This window comes from Pholcus phalangioides, unplaced genomic scaffold (assembly GCF_987345545.1).
Source record: "Pholcus phalangioides strain wild (caught in Gottingen) unplaced genomic scaffold, Ppha-v1.0 ptg000008l_1, whole genome shotgun sequence".
NCBI classification, from domain to species: Eukaryota; Metazoa; Arthropoda; class Arachnida; order Araneae; family Pholcidae; genus Pholcus; species Pholcus phalangioides.
Window position 1 is genome coordinate 53,318,719 of NW_028301601.1, and position 15,786 is coordinate 53,334,504.

The window sequence follows — 15,786 nt, forward strand, 5'->3', positions numbered from 1 at the left end:
CAATAGGTCGTCTGCGAACGCTTGTACTCTGACCCCCCTCCCTCCATCTTTCTTTTAGCAGCGCATCCATCGTTATATTCCACATGAGGGGGCCAGAGCATGATCCATGTGGGCATCCTCTTGTCTGTGCATGCTCCACTGTCTCTCCTTCTACCTCCCTCAGAACTTTTCGGCCCTTCAAGAGAGTTTTCAGTGTCAGCTTCAGCTCTGTTGGTATCGGCAGTTGCTGGATTATTTTCCGGAGATTTCCGTAACGAAGAGCATTGGATGCCCCCCTTGATGTCAGCTGATATTAATACCGTATGTTCTTGTCTCGCTCTTCTTTCTCGTAGACTGTCTATTATATCACACAACGCCTCGTCCGCCGACCTCCCCATCCGGAATCCGTACTGGTTTGGATGCAAGAATTTTTTCTTGTCCAGGTGATAGACAGTCCTAGTCACCAGTATTCTTTCCAGAATTTTTCCCGTAGGGGATAGTAGTGTCACCGGGCGGTACGATTCCAAATTGTTGAGACGGCAGTGTACCGGCACATTTTTTGTTTTGATAAATGTTCGAAAAAACTGTTTAAATTCTGTTGAACAGCCTCATCATCATCAAGGGCTTCGCGTAACAGCCTTATAACCATCAACGGTTCCGCGAGAGACTTTACGTTGGGAACCCCCTGATGTAGAAAAGAGATATGGCTGTACACAGAAATGGGCAGCCAGAACATTACGGAACTGAAAGTGGCATTTGTCAGATGAACAAGGAATCCAAACGTGTGCTGGGGGAATCCATTCGACTAAAGAAAGTCATATAGAAACGTCCTCTTCACTTGTCAATACAAGGTTCATCGAAAGACTGGTTATTTGTGGAGATGAAGACTACAAGGAAGAAAATTCATCACTGCCCCCACGGGGACTTGAATCCCGGTCTCTCAATTGCCGGACGAGTGCTCTACCATCGAGGCTATGGAAGCAGATAGAATTTTCAACCTTGGCGCGTATATATATGTTGAAAGGCACCGTACATGGACGGCGTCAACAATCAACTAATAGCTCTGGTTGATTAGCTCTGGCTGAGCTATTAGTTGATTGTTGACGCCGTCCATGTACGGTGCCTTTCAACATATATATATACGTTGAAATTTTCCATCTGCTTCCATGGCTTAGATGGTAGAGCACTCTCCGGCAAGCGAGAGACCGGGGTTCGAGTCCCCGTGGGGGCAGTGATGAATTTTCTTCCTTGTAATCTTCATCTCCACAAATAACCAGTCTTTCGATGAATCTTTTAAAGAAAGTCAATTGGAAAAATGTTGATAAAGAGCGAAAAGATTTTCTCAACGCAAAGAAACCGGATTTTTTTTAAGGAACCAGCTTCTCTAGCGATAGGTGGCACTTTTTGGAAGTGTAAGAAAGGAGATGTGTTGAGATAAATAGCATTTTACCTGCTCTAATTCATCCACTCGCGCTTCGCCTTCAAAATCGTTTCGATGTGTAAAAATTTGCGAGTGAAAATACCGTCATAATAAGCCTGCAATTAATCATTCCGCTCTAGGCGCCGGCCCTGCATGCACATTAGATCAATCGACTTAGTCACTCCCCCATGATAAGTGAAATCCATTCGGAAAAAAAAAAGCCAAGAAGGCGGCCTGAGCCGTCTTAAGAGCATCATTATCTTCCAAGCCCTACATGGCCCTAAAATGTTTACTCTCTAAAATAATTTCAACCCGGTTTTTGTGAGCCCCCTCCCCCTTCCCCCCGGACATTGCCCGGTTGGGCCTATGAGTTAGGACAGCACTGCAAGAAGTGCAGGAATTCCGGACGCGAGAAAAAATTACTTTCTACGCTTAAGAAGTGGTATTTCGTTTTTATTTCGATGTCCCACCGATAGGTGGCAACAGCAACTTCGTGGATGAATGATGCTTGCACCTGTGAGAAACATGTGACCCGTATTTCTCTGTGGACAATCATTCTCATTTTTTTTTTCACGCAATTTTAATCAAACTTTTGCAACAACTTTTTTGCAAAAATCATGTCCTCCCACCCTCCATACTGCTAGGGCTGGGATCTTTTACGGGGCCCTCAATAGGGAATTTACGGTGGGGAAAAAATCCTCACATGCCCCTTCATATGGCGATATGTTACAGCAGCAGTTCTCAACCTTTTCTGACTCGCGGAGCCCTTTTCTGTGTATAATTTCTATGGCGGAGTACTTTAAGCCTCTTTTTTTTTGTTTGTTTATCAAATTTATTGATTTATTTTATTATCCTTGAGTGGCCGCGGATCCCCTGAGAAGTCAAACGGAGCCCCAAGGGCTCCGCGGATCATCGGTTGAGAACCACTGGTCTATATATGTAAAATATATAGGTAAATGTACCTATTTTAAACTACATTTCTACATAACTGTGATAACTGTAATATATTGTAAACATACTGGCCCTTAGAAGACCCCCTTTTTGAAGGAAAGATGATTCACGAAAATTCACTCGTTCCCCCCCGAAACACAATGTAAGCAACTTAAAGATACTGGCCTAGACAGCACCAAACTAAAACAGAGTTTATACTTCTCTCGTGAACGATGTGTGAAATGTCTGAACTTGTTGAGAAGCCCTTGAACCGGGCGCTAACTCCCAGAAAAGGGGAGTATCAATGTAATAAATCTGCACAAACGCTTCAAGCAATAAACGCTAGCAGACGGCGAAAACCAATGAGGGGGGGGGGGTATGAAGCGCAATTGGGACTCCGATAGACCAAGTACGGCTCTATCTATCTATCTATATACAGGCTGTTCCGTTAATGGAGCAATAAACTCAGAGGGCTGTTAGTAGGCATCAAGAGGAACAAAAATTGCAATTTAATATGGTGTCGCAAACCACGTTGAGAGGGTGAAAATCGCGAAAAAACGTCCAGAGGAGACGAAAGGCGATGTCAGCTGACCGCTGAAAGCGTTCGTGGGTTCGTTCACCATATCGGACATGCTCACCATATCTGGGTCACCTTAAATCACTCGTTTATGCGACGCCTGTGGACATACCGGAGGATCTCATAGCGTGGATTCTCGTCGCTGCGGCAGGCATCAAAAGCATACCTGATATCATCGAGCGCGTCCGGGAACCGTTTTTGCATCGTTGTAGACTGTGCAATGATGTCAGTGGCCGCCACTTCCAATAACTCTTATACTAATCAATCAAATAAATCGTTTTGTAGTTATTATTGTACTTTTTGTCGTTCCAGCGTGACGTCGAAACCTGCATGCGTTTTTTTCGCTTTTCACACTCTCAACGTGGTTCGCGACACCATGTTCCATAGTAATTTCTGTTTCCCCCTGATGTCTACTAACAAGCCTCTGCGTTTGTCGCGCCATTAACAGAACACCCTATACATATTATTTTTTTAATTTCATCCTCCTATCATGTTTTATATTTTAATCAAAATTATTTTTCATCCACCACCGATTCCCCAGTTGTTTTTGGTGCTTGCATTTGTAAAAGTAAGCGAAACATAAAATATAATTTACATTTTTTTAAATTAATTGAAAAATTAAAATAAATTAATCAATTGAAAATTAATCAATTCAATTTGAAAAATCAACTGAAAACAAAATAAATTTAATTGGATTTTTTAAATTGAAAAAAGTTGCAAGTTCTTTCTACTAATGCATAATTTAAAGCTTGCGCCCATAGCAGGAACAAAAAATGGCGCATTTTCGAATTTCACCCAAGACCTGGCTACGCCACTGGTAATGATAATATTACATAGTTGTCACATGTAAATCCCTCGGCAGGTCATTTTAGTTCCAAGACAAAAAAAAACAGCGATGTTTTTGGAAAAACTAGTTCAAAACTAATTATTTAACCTGGTATTTTAAAGTACCGTCAGGATAATAAAGGGTGAAGAGCCAATTTCTGTCGCACGTTAGATCATGATTCCGACGATAGCGACATTTCTAGTGAGTCTTTTCTTGTAGAAGAGCAATTTCCCATTAATTTGTCATTGTGACTCAAGTGATTTTGCTTCGTCGCCTGAGATATCTGGCAATGTGCCACGGGCCACTAGACTGATTTGATAATCATTCGCGCACCACTTTAGTGATTTGGTTAATATTCACAACACTAAAATCATTTTATTGTAGTTAATTCTCAACCCGTGGGTAGCGGCCACGGGTTGAAAATTAAATTAGAGGGGAAAAAAGTTTTTTTTTTTCCGGTTAGCCCTATCACCGGTAGAATAAAGAGGACATTGAGTGCGAGTGTTGGTGTGACTACAATTGATTATGTGTGTGTATTTTACATGGTTTTTCAGAAAACATATCATTTGAATGAATCATTGAATTTCTGAATAACGTTGCACAAACAAACTGCATTTAAAAGCCAGTTTCTGTCGCATGTTGGAGCATGATTCCGACGAGACCGACATTTCTGATGATTACGTTCTCGTAGAAAAGCAATTTCCCATTAACTTAACATTGCGTGCATGAGCTCGGAAAAACATCTCTTAAAAATAAAACATTCTTTCTAAATATTTAGAATAAATGTCCTCGCAACAGAAGATATTGGAGACGTCCGCTCAAAAAAATTAATGATGATTTGCGAATAATTACTCTAGTAAACAAATCATCAATAAACAGCAGTTTTACATTGCTTTAACATTAGAAGATGTCATACGATGAATCTGATGACGTCACTAAAACCTTGAAACCGAAAATCGAAAATCCGCTTTTACGGCCCATCTGACGAATGACGTCATTTATCTCTTCAGTGATTCGTTCCTCGTTTCTTCGCCCCTCCTACAATTGATGTCTCTGCACTTTCTGGGCTTCCCATTCGTTCTTCGATAATGACGTCATGATCTGAAGCTCGATACCCAATTCTGCCAGTTTAATCTTTCATTGATTTTGGAATTATGTGTTTCCTTAATTTTGGAATTATCTTTCCTTAATTCTGGAATTATCTTTCCTTAATTCTGGAATTATCTTTCCTTAATTCTGGAATTATCTTTCATTAACGCTGAAATTATCTTTCCTTAATTCTGGAATTATCTTTCATTAATGCTGAAATTATCTTTCGTCAATGCTGGAATTATCTTTCGTCAATGCCGGAATTATCTTTCGTCAATGATGGAATTATCTTTCGTCAATGCTGGAATTATCACTTTCTTTAATTCTGGAATTATATCTTTCTTTAATTCTGGAATTATCTCTTTCTTTAATTCTGGAATTATCTTTCGTCAATGCTGAAATGATCTTTCGTTAATGCTGGAATTATCTTTCGTCAATGCTGGAATTATTTTTCTTCAATGCTGGAATTATCACTTTCTTTAATCCTGGAATTATCTCTATCTTTAATTCTGGAATTATCTCTATCTTTAATTCTGGAATTATCTTTCGTCAATGCTAGGATTATTGCTTTCCTTAATTTTGGAATTATATATTTTTTTTCCTTAATTCTGGAATTATCTTTCATTAATGCTGAAATCATCTCTTTCATTAATGCTGAAATCATATCTTTCATTAATGCTGAAATCATATCTTTCATTAATGCTGAAATCATATCTTTCATTAATGCTGAAATCATATCTTTCATTAATTTTGGAATTATCTTTTGTCAATGCTTCAATTACTGCTTTCATTAATTTTGGAATTATCTTTTGTCAATGCTTCAATTACTGCTTCCATTAATTTTGGAATTATGATTTTTTAATTAATTTTGGAATTTTCGCATTCATTATTGCTGAACTGATCTCTTTCATTAATTCGGATTTCGTAAATCATCTTTTATTAATTCTAAATTATATCTTTCATTAATTCTGAAGTTATCTTTTATTAATTCTGGAATTATCACTGATCAACTACGGAATTATCACTTTCATCAATGTTGAAATTATTTCTTTCTTTAATTCTGGAATTATCACTTTCATCAATGTTGAAATTATTTCTTTCTTTAATTCTGGAATTATCACTTTCATCAATGTTGAAATTATTTCTTTCTTTAATTCTGGAATTATCTTTCATTAATTCTGGAATTATCTTTCATTAATGCTGGAATCATCTTTCATTAATTCTGGAATTATCTTTCGTCAATGTTGGAATTATCGTCTTCCTTGATTTTGGAAATATATCTTTTTTTCCTTAATTTTGGAATTATCTTTCATTAATTCTGGAATTATCTTTCGTTAATGCTGAAATTATCCCTTTCATTATTCTTGGAATTATCTCTTTCTTTACTTCAGGAATTATCTTTCATTAATGCCAGAATTATCTTTCATTAATGCCAGAATTATCTTTTATTAATTCTGGAATTATCACTGATCAACTACGGAATTATCACTTTCATCAATGTTGAAATTATTTCTTTCTTTAATTCTGGAATTATCACTTTCATCAATGTTGAAATTATTTCTTTCTTTAATTCTGGAATTATCACTTTCATCAATGTTGAAATTATTTCTTTCTTTAATTCTGGAATTATCACTTTCATCAATGTTGAAATTATTTCTTTCTTTAATTCTGGAATTATCTTTCATTAATTCTGGAATTATCTTTCATTAATGCTGGAATCATCTTTCATTAATTCTGGAATTATCTTTCGTCAATGTTGGAATTATCGTCTTCCTTGATTTTGGAAATATATCTTTTTTTCCTTAATTTTGGAATTATCTTTCATTAATTCTGGAATTATCTTTCGTTAATGCTGAAATTATCCCTTTCATTATTCTTGGAATTATCTCTTTCTTTACTTCAGGAATTATCTTTCATTAATGCCAGAATTATCTTTCGCCAATGCGGGAATTACTGCTTTCATTAATTTTGGACTTGTCAATTTTTCTTTAATTATGGAATTATCGCTTTCATTATTGCTGAAATGATCTCTTTCATTAATTCAGAAATCATCTATTATTAACTCTGAATTATCTCTTTCATTAATTCTCGAATTATAACTTTCATCAATGTTGAAATTATTTCTTTCATTAATTCTGGAATTATCTTTCATTAATGCTGGTATTATCTTTCATTAATGCTGGTATTATCTTTCATTAATGCTGGAATTATCTTCCGTCAATGCTGGAATTATCTTTCGTCAATGCTGGAATTATCCCTTTCATTATTCTTGGAATTATCTCTTTCTATAATTCAGGAATTATCTCTTTCTATAATTCAGGAATTATCTCTTTCTATAATTCAGGAATTATCTCTTTCTATAATTCAGGAATTATCTCTTTCTATAATTCAGGAATTATCTCTTTCTATAATTCAGGAATTATCTCTTTCTATAATTCAGGAATTATCTTTCATTAATGCTAGAATTATCTTTCGTCAATGCGGGAATTACTGCTTTCATTAATTTTGGAATTATCAACTTTTTCTTAATTTCGGAATTATCGCTTTCATTATTGCTGAAATGATCTCTTTCATTAATTCGGAAATCATCTACTATTAATTCTGAATTATCTCTTTCATTAGTTCTGGAATTATCACTTTCATCAATGTTGAAATTATTTCTTTCATTAATCTGGAATTATCTTTCGTCAATGCTGGAAGTATCTCCTTTTCTGGAATTATCTTACATTAATTCTGGAACGATCGTTAAGGCTGGAATTATTCCTTCCATTAATCTAGGAATTATCTTTCATTAATGATGAATATCTTTCGTCAATGCTGGAATTATTGTTTCCATTAATTTTGGAATTATCTCTTTCCTTAATATTGGAAATATATCTTTCCTTAATACAGGAATTATCTTGAATAACGGAGATTGCGCTGACATTCACCGAGTCACGTGATCTACGGATGAATGATGTTGCGGACAACGTTCTCAGCACTGCCAAGGCGAAGACCGCTGACGTCATACTCACTCCCAGGGCCGGATTAACCAGTAAGCAAAATAAGCACGTGCTTAGGGCACCAGGGGAAAAAGGGACACCACAAACAAGCTATCAAATGGGCATTTTTTTTTCCCAGCGTCAGCATCCAGCAAAAATCCTAGAATTTTCAATTGATTGCACAGTTGAAAACCATTTCAAAAGGGTAGCAGAAATGCACAAATACTTCTAATATTGCAAACTAGAAACCACGTTGATGCTGAGTTTTTGAAATGAGATTTCGTGCAATTTCCATAAAGTGAGCTTGGGCCTTCTTAACACCTCGTTGGGGATGGGGGGGGGGGGGACAAACTGATTTTTCTCAGCCCCCCCCCCCCCCCGAGAAAAAAAAGAGAATTATATGACTCCTTGGTTACATAATCACAATATTCATTCAGGAAATACAGGAAATTTGGAGCTTAAATATAGTAGAATACGGAATATCGGTAATTTTCACCAAAAACTTGGTCGAGAGACAGCGAAATTACCAGTTATTTTCATGAATTATTAATTATAGGGCAATGAAGAGTTTACTGGAAATCTCGCAACGCTGTTCACGGGGGAAAAAAACTCTTAGAACACAACAAATATGTTTCGATGAATATCTATATTTATACGTAATTATCATAACATAATTTACAAGTGATGGAAATTATCTTCCATTCATAATTTCAGTAGAGATTGCCAATTTAAATATGCTTCGTTAAAGAAACAAAAAAACTGGAAAAGTGTATAAAAAAAGTGAGAACGACCGAAAACACGGGAATATCATTAAAAATACGGGACATTCCTGTGTAATATGGTCAAATATGAATTGTTTCAGACTTTTGCTGGTACGTCAATCACTCGCCTTCATTCACAGTGTGAAAACGAGGGGGTGTGTTACCTTGATTGAGAGTAATCCAGGGAAGTGGAAGGGGATACAAGAGATCGGACGAAACGGGACTATTTTGACCTAAGGATGAATCGGGAAAAGACGAAACGGGACATCACCAAAGATCCCTGGCCAAAGTCCGAAAAGTTTCAAAATTTTACAGTCAGATATGACCGCTGACAGGTTACTGCTGTCAAAATTTGACAGGAAGCTATGTGCCTATATAATTATATATAAATTATTTTTTTCTATCTCGTCACATGGAGCTAATCCAATACAGCTACGTATATATCGCCACGTATCACACATTGGCGTGAAAAAAATATAGATTTGGCGCCCACCGGACCGTTTTTCATCAGCACATCGAACTTTGGCCAAAATTCTCGTCCAATTCGCGAATTGGCAGCATTTCGGGCTTCGGTAGTAGCATACATAAAAATTTGAACACGTGACTCATAGTTCACGGGACATTCCGTATTTTTGACCGTCCGAACTTTTTGAAAAAAAAATCCCTCTTTTATTTTTCTCCATTTTCAACAAGGCTTAGTTGAAGTTTTGAAATCAATAATTAAGATTATTTACATGACTTATAAATTATATCATGATAATTATGACTCAGTATGACTATAATTAATTATAATCGCATAAATATATTCATCCCACATTATTGTCAATGAAAATGCAACGACCCCGCGGTTATAGCGACTCGTTTTTTTCCCCCGTTAATCAGTGTTCTTTGTAATAATTAGGGTGATTATGTTACGGTAAATGTGATAAATCCGTTTATTTTGCGTAATCACCTACCATTTCTGTAAGTTTGATAAACTTACCTAAATTTATCACTTTTACCGTCGATTATGCATAATACCCAAGCGTCGTCCATGACATGATGAATCGTACAAAATTCATCACATTTGCAGGTTATTATGCATAATCGACATTTCGTATTGGTAAGTGGGATAAATCGGTCCCATTTCTGTGATAACATTTTATTATCCAGATGACTATCGGAATCAGAAACTCTGATTTAGCGAATTTTTCCGAACATCTCCGAAATAACACCTATAATTAGCTCATATTTGAGGAATTCTGAAACATGACCTCGATATAACAAACGCCTGTTTGACAAATTTTACGATTGTTACGATTTACATGCAATGAATCTTTTTCCCCAACGTTAGGTATAAAAAACAGACGAACATTCCCTGGATGTAATCAGCTCTAATCTCAACAATTTCTTGAGAAAACGTCATCAGCATGGAAACAAAAATGACGCTTAGTCGAGCCGTTAGGAAGCTAGCCTCTCACTACGCAGGTCTGGGTTCGAATCCCGGTTCGGGCATGAATGTTTACTAACAAAGTCCCTGGACGGATCATGCTGATCCCTTGGGAATACGTGAGGATCACAAATTTAATTTAATTCGTCGTTGTATCCGAGGTGGTTGCATTTTATCGACGCTATAAGCAATGTTCATTAACATTACTCTTTATGGGAATGAGTACGAACAGTCAATAATTACAGCCGAGGTGTCGTTATAACCGAGTTTGACTGTACGTTGGGAGTCACGCATATGCACACAACACGTTCTGTATGCACAAATTCCTTGGAAATTTCCCAGAGAAATGTTTACGAGATGCATGCATGTGCGGTTAAGTAGTACGGTAAAACCCCTCTTAACGGGGACACTCCACTGATGGAGTCACCCCCACTTTTACGGCCAAATAATATTTTCCCTTGGTGTAAGTATACCATTGAAATCCTTGATAAACGGCCACCCATTTTTTACGGACGAATTTTATTTTCGTCCCACCAGTGACCGCAAAGTAGAGGTTTTACTGTACTTAATCATCTCATTAATTACACTAGTAAAAAAATTAATAGTTTCTAAATCTCTTAAGCTAAGCAAATGGGTGGCTTTCCTTGGATCGGCGTGGAGTCACTTCTGTTATAATTGGAGAAACCGCGAGAGAGACACCCAGACTGACGCAAAAATCAACGTAAGCACTTCTCCCCCCTTCCGCCGGGGGGAAGGGGGAAACCGGGTATCTCAAGTAAAACCAGAATTTATTGATATGCCAAAGATTAAATGTAGTGCATCGTAATGCACATTATGTAAATCGAAGAATCAAATAAATCAAGTGAAGGTCAAAGTGCAACGGGCACCAATAATAAATTATAGAAAGTTGTGTAAAATCATGTCACAGGAGCAATCAAAAGTTTGATCGATCAAGGATTACATGACAGAGGGGTGGAGCACCCCATTCCGCCGCTCAGACAATGCAAACGGTACTAGTGCCCTCTCGTCGAAGCAGTCGATTGACGGTGTATTGATATCTCATGTGGTCAATCCTATCCATCCCGATGAAAATTTTACGGGAACCACAGAAAACCAACTTCAGATGAACCAACTTCACCACCACTGTGGTGACGGTAGAGTTCGAATCCGGGTTCTCGCATTCGAACACCACAGTGGTTTAGTGTACATACCTACGTTTGACTGCAGTAGCCTTGAATGAAACGGTTTCTGCTCAGCTCTGCGAACCCTTAGCCCACCACCTCAAAACCCGGCACCATTGGCACAGTGACTCGAAACAACGAGCCTGTGATACCATTGCCACGACGATGTTGAGTGTAAGTGGCTGAGCAACTGACCTCCAAATGCAGAGAGGACGAACGCAAAGGGTTCGCTCACTCAAACTGCCGGGGGTCACGATGCCCGGTACCTCTCCGGTCCACAGAGCTAAGCCAAACTAACAGGGGAGAAAGAACAACGAACCACAAAAACATCGAACGAAGACATTGGGAACCCTTCCCAGAGCTACCTAACCGTGTCAATGCCCACGACCGAAGCCCGAAAAACTGTGATTCTTACCTGAATCTGGATTAAGCCTCATACAGAGGCCTTCCTGCGAGGTTAGACGCAAACGCGTCTTACCGGAATGGAATCTCCAACACGAATGAATGATTTTCAACAGACGTTTCAACACCTCCAAAATGTATTTTTAGGAGATTCCGTTGCTCAATAATGAGCGAGAAAGTAATTCATTTGTTGAAGAAACACATTGTTATTCAACTATGGTAAGAGCGAATCACAGTGGTGCGCAAACCGTGGGTCGTGCCAATGAACTGAGGTGAGGTTGGGGGGGGGGGGGTTACTCTATGGAAGCTATTTTCCTAAGATGTTTTGTAACGTGTGCTTCAAAAGGGATACACATCCGCGTTTCAGGAACAACTTAGATAGTATAGATCAGCGGTTATCAACCTTTTTTTGACTTTGGGATCTTTTCCGGGCCCCTGGTTAGACTTTTCACGGGCTCCTTCTGTAGTTAATTTATAGCGTGAAAAAGCAAAAAATGATGAGAATTGTCCCGGGCCCAGGGCTAGAGGCCTGTTAGCCCCTTCTTTGTGGGGGCCATGCATGGTGGCATGAGATCTTTATTTATTTAATGTATATATCATGTACATATTTTCTGTCTTGCTTTGTAAATATTTTTCATAAACAATAAAAGAACCCGCATTAGCCCCCTCCCCCCCCCGAAAGGGATTCGGCAGTAAATTGTCCCTAGACGATTTGCCGGGGCTATTGTCGGCGAATTGAATTGAACTGAATTGGGCCAAATGCGGCCCTGAAGGTTATCTGATGTGGTTTGTCCCCTCAAACCTAATTTTGTAATAATGAACTAAGCGGCACATTTACAAATCGCTTAAATGACCCGTGGCACATTTTCAGATCACTGAAGTAGGCCTCAAAGATCACTTAAGCAACCCGGGACACATTTGCAGAACACTTAAACGATCCGTGGCACATTTAGAGATCCCTTGAGTGACATGTGGCACAGTTTTAGAGCGTTTAATCAGCCCCCCCCCCCTCCAGTGCGGTTCTGCATCACTCAAGTTACCCGCGCAACATTGCCAGATTACTTAAGTGATCCGTGGCATAAATTGCGGATCACTTGAGTGATGCGTGGCACAGTTCTAGAGCACTTGAAGGATCCGTGAAACATTTAGAGATCACTAAAGTGACTCTGTAGGGAACTTATCAATAGGGAAAATGTTAGTTCAGGTGCCCAATAACTATCGAAAGGTTTTTCCGATTTTGGCGCACCGAATAAGATGCCATTAAGAATATTTCATATCTTCATAAAGGGTGGTAGATGAAGTAAGCATCATCCAAACCCCCCTTCGCCCCCTTGTCATCAAAAGTCAGCAAATCGGAAATCCCCTCCCACCATCGATGCTGACGTAATATTCGAATGGCCCCTTACCTATTATACGACACTCTCTTATCTATAGTAATTATGGATATTAAAACAGAGTAGGTACGAAGTAGATTTCTCTTTTTCATCGTCACCCTACCTGTTCTCTTTCGCTCTTACATGTCCATAGTAGAAGGATACATCATATGTGGGGGGAAAAACACTAATAGGAGTATAGAAACAAACGGAGGTAAAAAGAACAATTTTTTTTCCTGATAGGGTTGCTGCAAAGCTTCGCGGTGATGAGGAGAGAGGAAAGAAGACAGAGAGAATATGTTTGAATTTATTGCACTGGCGTTTTGGACGCAATATTACGTCCTTGATCGCAAAGGGCTTAAAGACTTGAAATTGTGAAAATGAAATACTTTGTATGATTTATCATTCTTTTTCATTCTTGGCCCGGGAGCAGGTCAGTGAGCGACCAAAAGAGTGACCCAGATCATTTGCAAGCATGGGAATGACCACAAGAGTGATGTGCATAGCGAAAGACAAAGTCAGTGAGTGACTAAAAGAGCGAGCTGTTCGCAAGGATGGGAATGACCAAAATAGTGATGTGCATAGCGAAAGACAAGGTCAGTGAGCAACCAAAAGAGTGAGCCAGAGCATTTGCAAGCGTGTGAATGACCAAAAGGTTGATAGCGAAAGAACAAGTGAGGTTGTGACCAAAAGAGTGACCCAGAGTGTTTACAAGCGTGGGAATGACCAAAAGAGTGATGTGCATAGCGGAAGATAAGGTCAGTGAGTGACCAAAAGAGTGACCCAGGGTGTTTGCAAGCATGTGAATGACCACATCATTGACTGATCGAATTAAAACAGTGACCTAGATAGCGAAAGACCAGAGGGCAGTGTGCGTGCTTAGAAGTATGGGAATGACCGAAAGAGTGACCTAGAGCGTGTATAAGCATATGGGAGGAATCAAAAGAGTGTCCTGGAGAATGTACAAGCATGGGAATGACCCAGAGTGTGTGTGTGTGTATGTGTGAGCATGTGGATCATGGACGGAGTCGACTGATCTAATGTATATGCATACATATGGACTGACATCATCGTGCCCCCCCCCCCCAGCCACCATAATCGTGTGTCCCCCAGACTTTTAAGTCTATCTCCCCCTACGATGCGGGGATAAACAAAAGAGTGACCCGGAGAAGAGGGAGGACCAGGTCAGTAAGAAACCGAGTGAGAGATCTCTATAGCGCGAGCAAGCACATGAGCTCCTAAAAACGGTGTGTGAGTATGTGAATGACCTAGACATCGCGTGAGCATGTGAGTGGCCAAAAGAGTGACTTAGAGGCACATGCGCATTAACGGGGTTGGGGAGGGGGGTCAAACGGATTATAATACAAAGAGACGAATTCGAGGAATGAGTGGCCGTGAAAATCAGACTAGAATGGGAGAAAGTGGGGCGGCGAAATCAAAATTCACCCCTGACCCTTACTTTATTAATAACTCGAGCATGTCCCGTAGGAGTGGCAAAGACAACAAGGGCGTCGAATGGGAGTCTTAACCCAACAAAATACCTTCGAAACGCGCAGAATATCGGGAACCTCCCACGCCACTTATTAGATCGATAAAATAAGGTTTTCTCAGTTCTCCCACTCTTCCTATTAGCTCGGATCCGTCCGACCAATCACAACTCGGCACTCATCTATTAGGGGATGAAAATATAGCTGTTATTGGTCAAAGGGCAGAGAACGGCCAATCAGTGTCCGATTCGGTTTATTAAACATCATATTCATAATTTTTCTTCACGGATGGGCGGTGGAACCATATATTTTTGAGATAATCTCAATGCTATGGCTCGTTATGTTGATGCGTTGGAGCTGGGGATGCTTGAAAACCCTGGGTTGCCCGTGGCGTATTTAAAACGCGGGGGGGGGGGAAGCTTAGTGGGCTGTAGAGCTGGGTGGCAAGTTCGGGGGTGACATAGTAGAGGAATGAGTGGCCCAGAAAATTTGTAGAATGCGAGAACATTTCTACAGAAAGATAGAGAGAGAGAGAAAGCCCACCATGCGGTTCCACCTCTGGCAAGACAGCGCGGGGCTAGGCCAGTGAGTGACTAAATGAGTGACAGAGCTTCTGCAATCATGCGAATGACACAAAAGAGCGACCTAAAAAGTGAAGGACCAGAAAATTAGCTACCACAAGAGGGATCTAGAGCGTGTAGCTTACCTAAAGAAAATGACCTAGACCGTCTGCAATGATGCAATGACAAAAAGAGTGAACTAAAAATTTGTGAGCGTTTGGGAGTGATCAAAATAGAGCAAAGGATTAGATCAGTGAGTGACCAAGGAATGACCTCGAGCGTGTGCAAGCGCATGCGATTGACCAAAAAGTAGACCTAGAGAGTGTGTGAGAGACCAAACCATTGTTCAAGCATCTGAGTGTCCAAAAAAGTATGCAAGCACTTGAATGACCAAAAGTCTTACCTAGAGAGGATATGAGATGAGCATGTGAGTGGCTAAATGGGTGACTCAGAGACCTAGCTAGACTTTTCACGGGCCCGCAGAGTTATACTACAATAATCAGGACTCTATAAAATTGTGATTAGAGTCACATATTCATCTCACATAAAAATTTTGAACACATTATACGTGTTTAATTTTTGAAACATTTTTAACCACCGCAACTTGCAGTAGACCTTCATTCGATTTATCCATCAATTTTAGCGACAGATGGCAACTCCTCTCGCCTTTGCCAATTTTATTGCAGTAATATCGCTTACTGATCTCGATCCTCCTGAATGAAATATACCCAAGCACCCAAAATTAGCGCCCCGTAAGACAAATATTGTTCACAAGTCCGCGTCGAATTCAT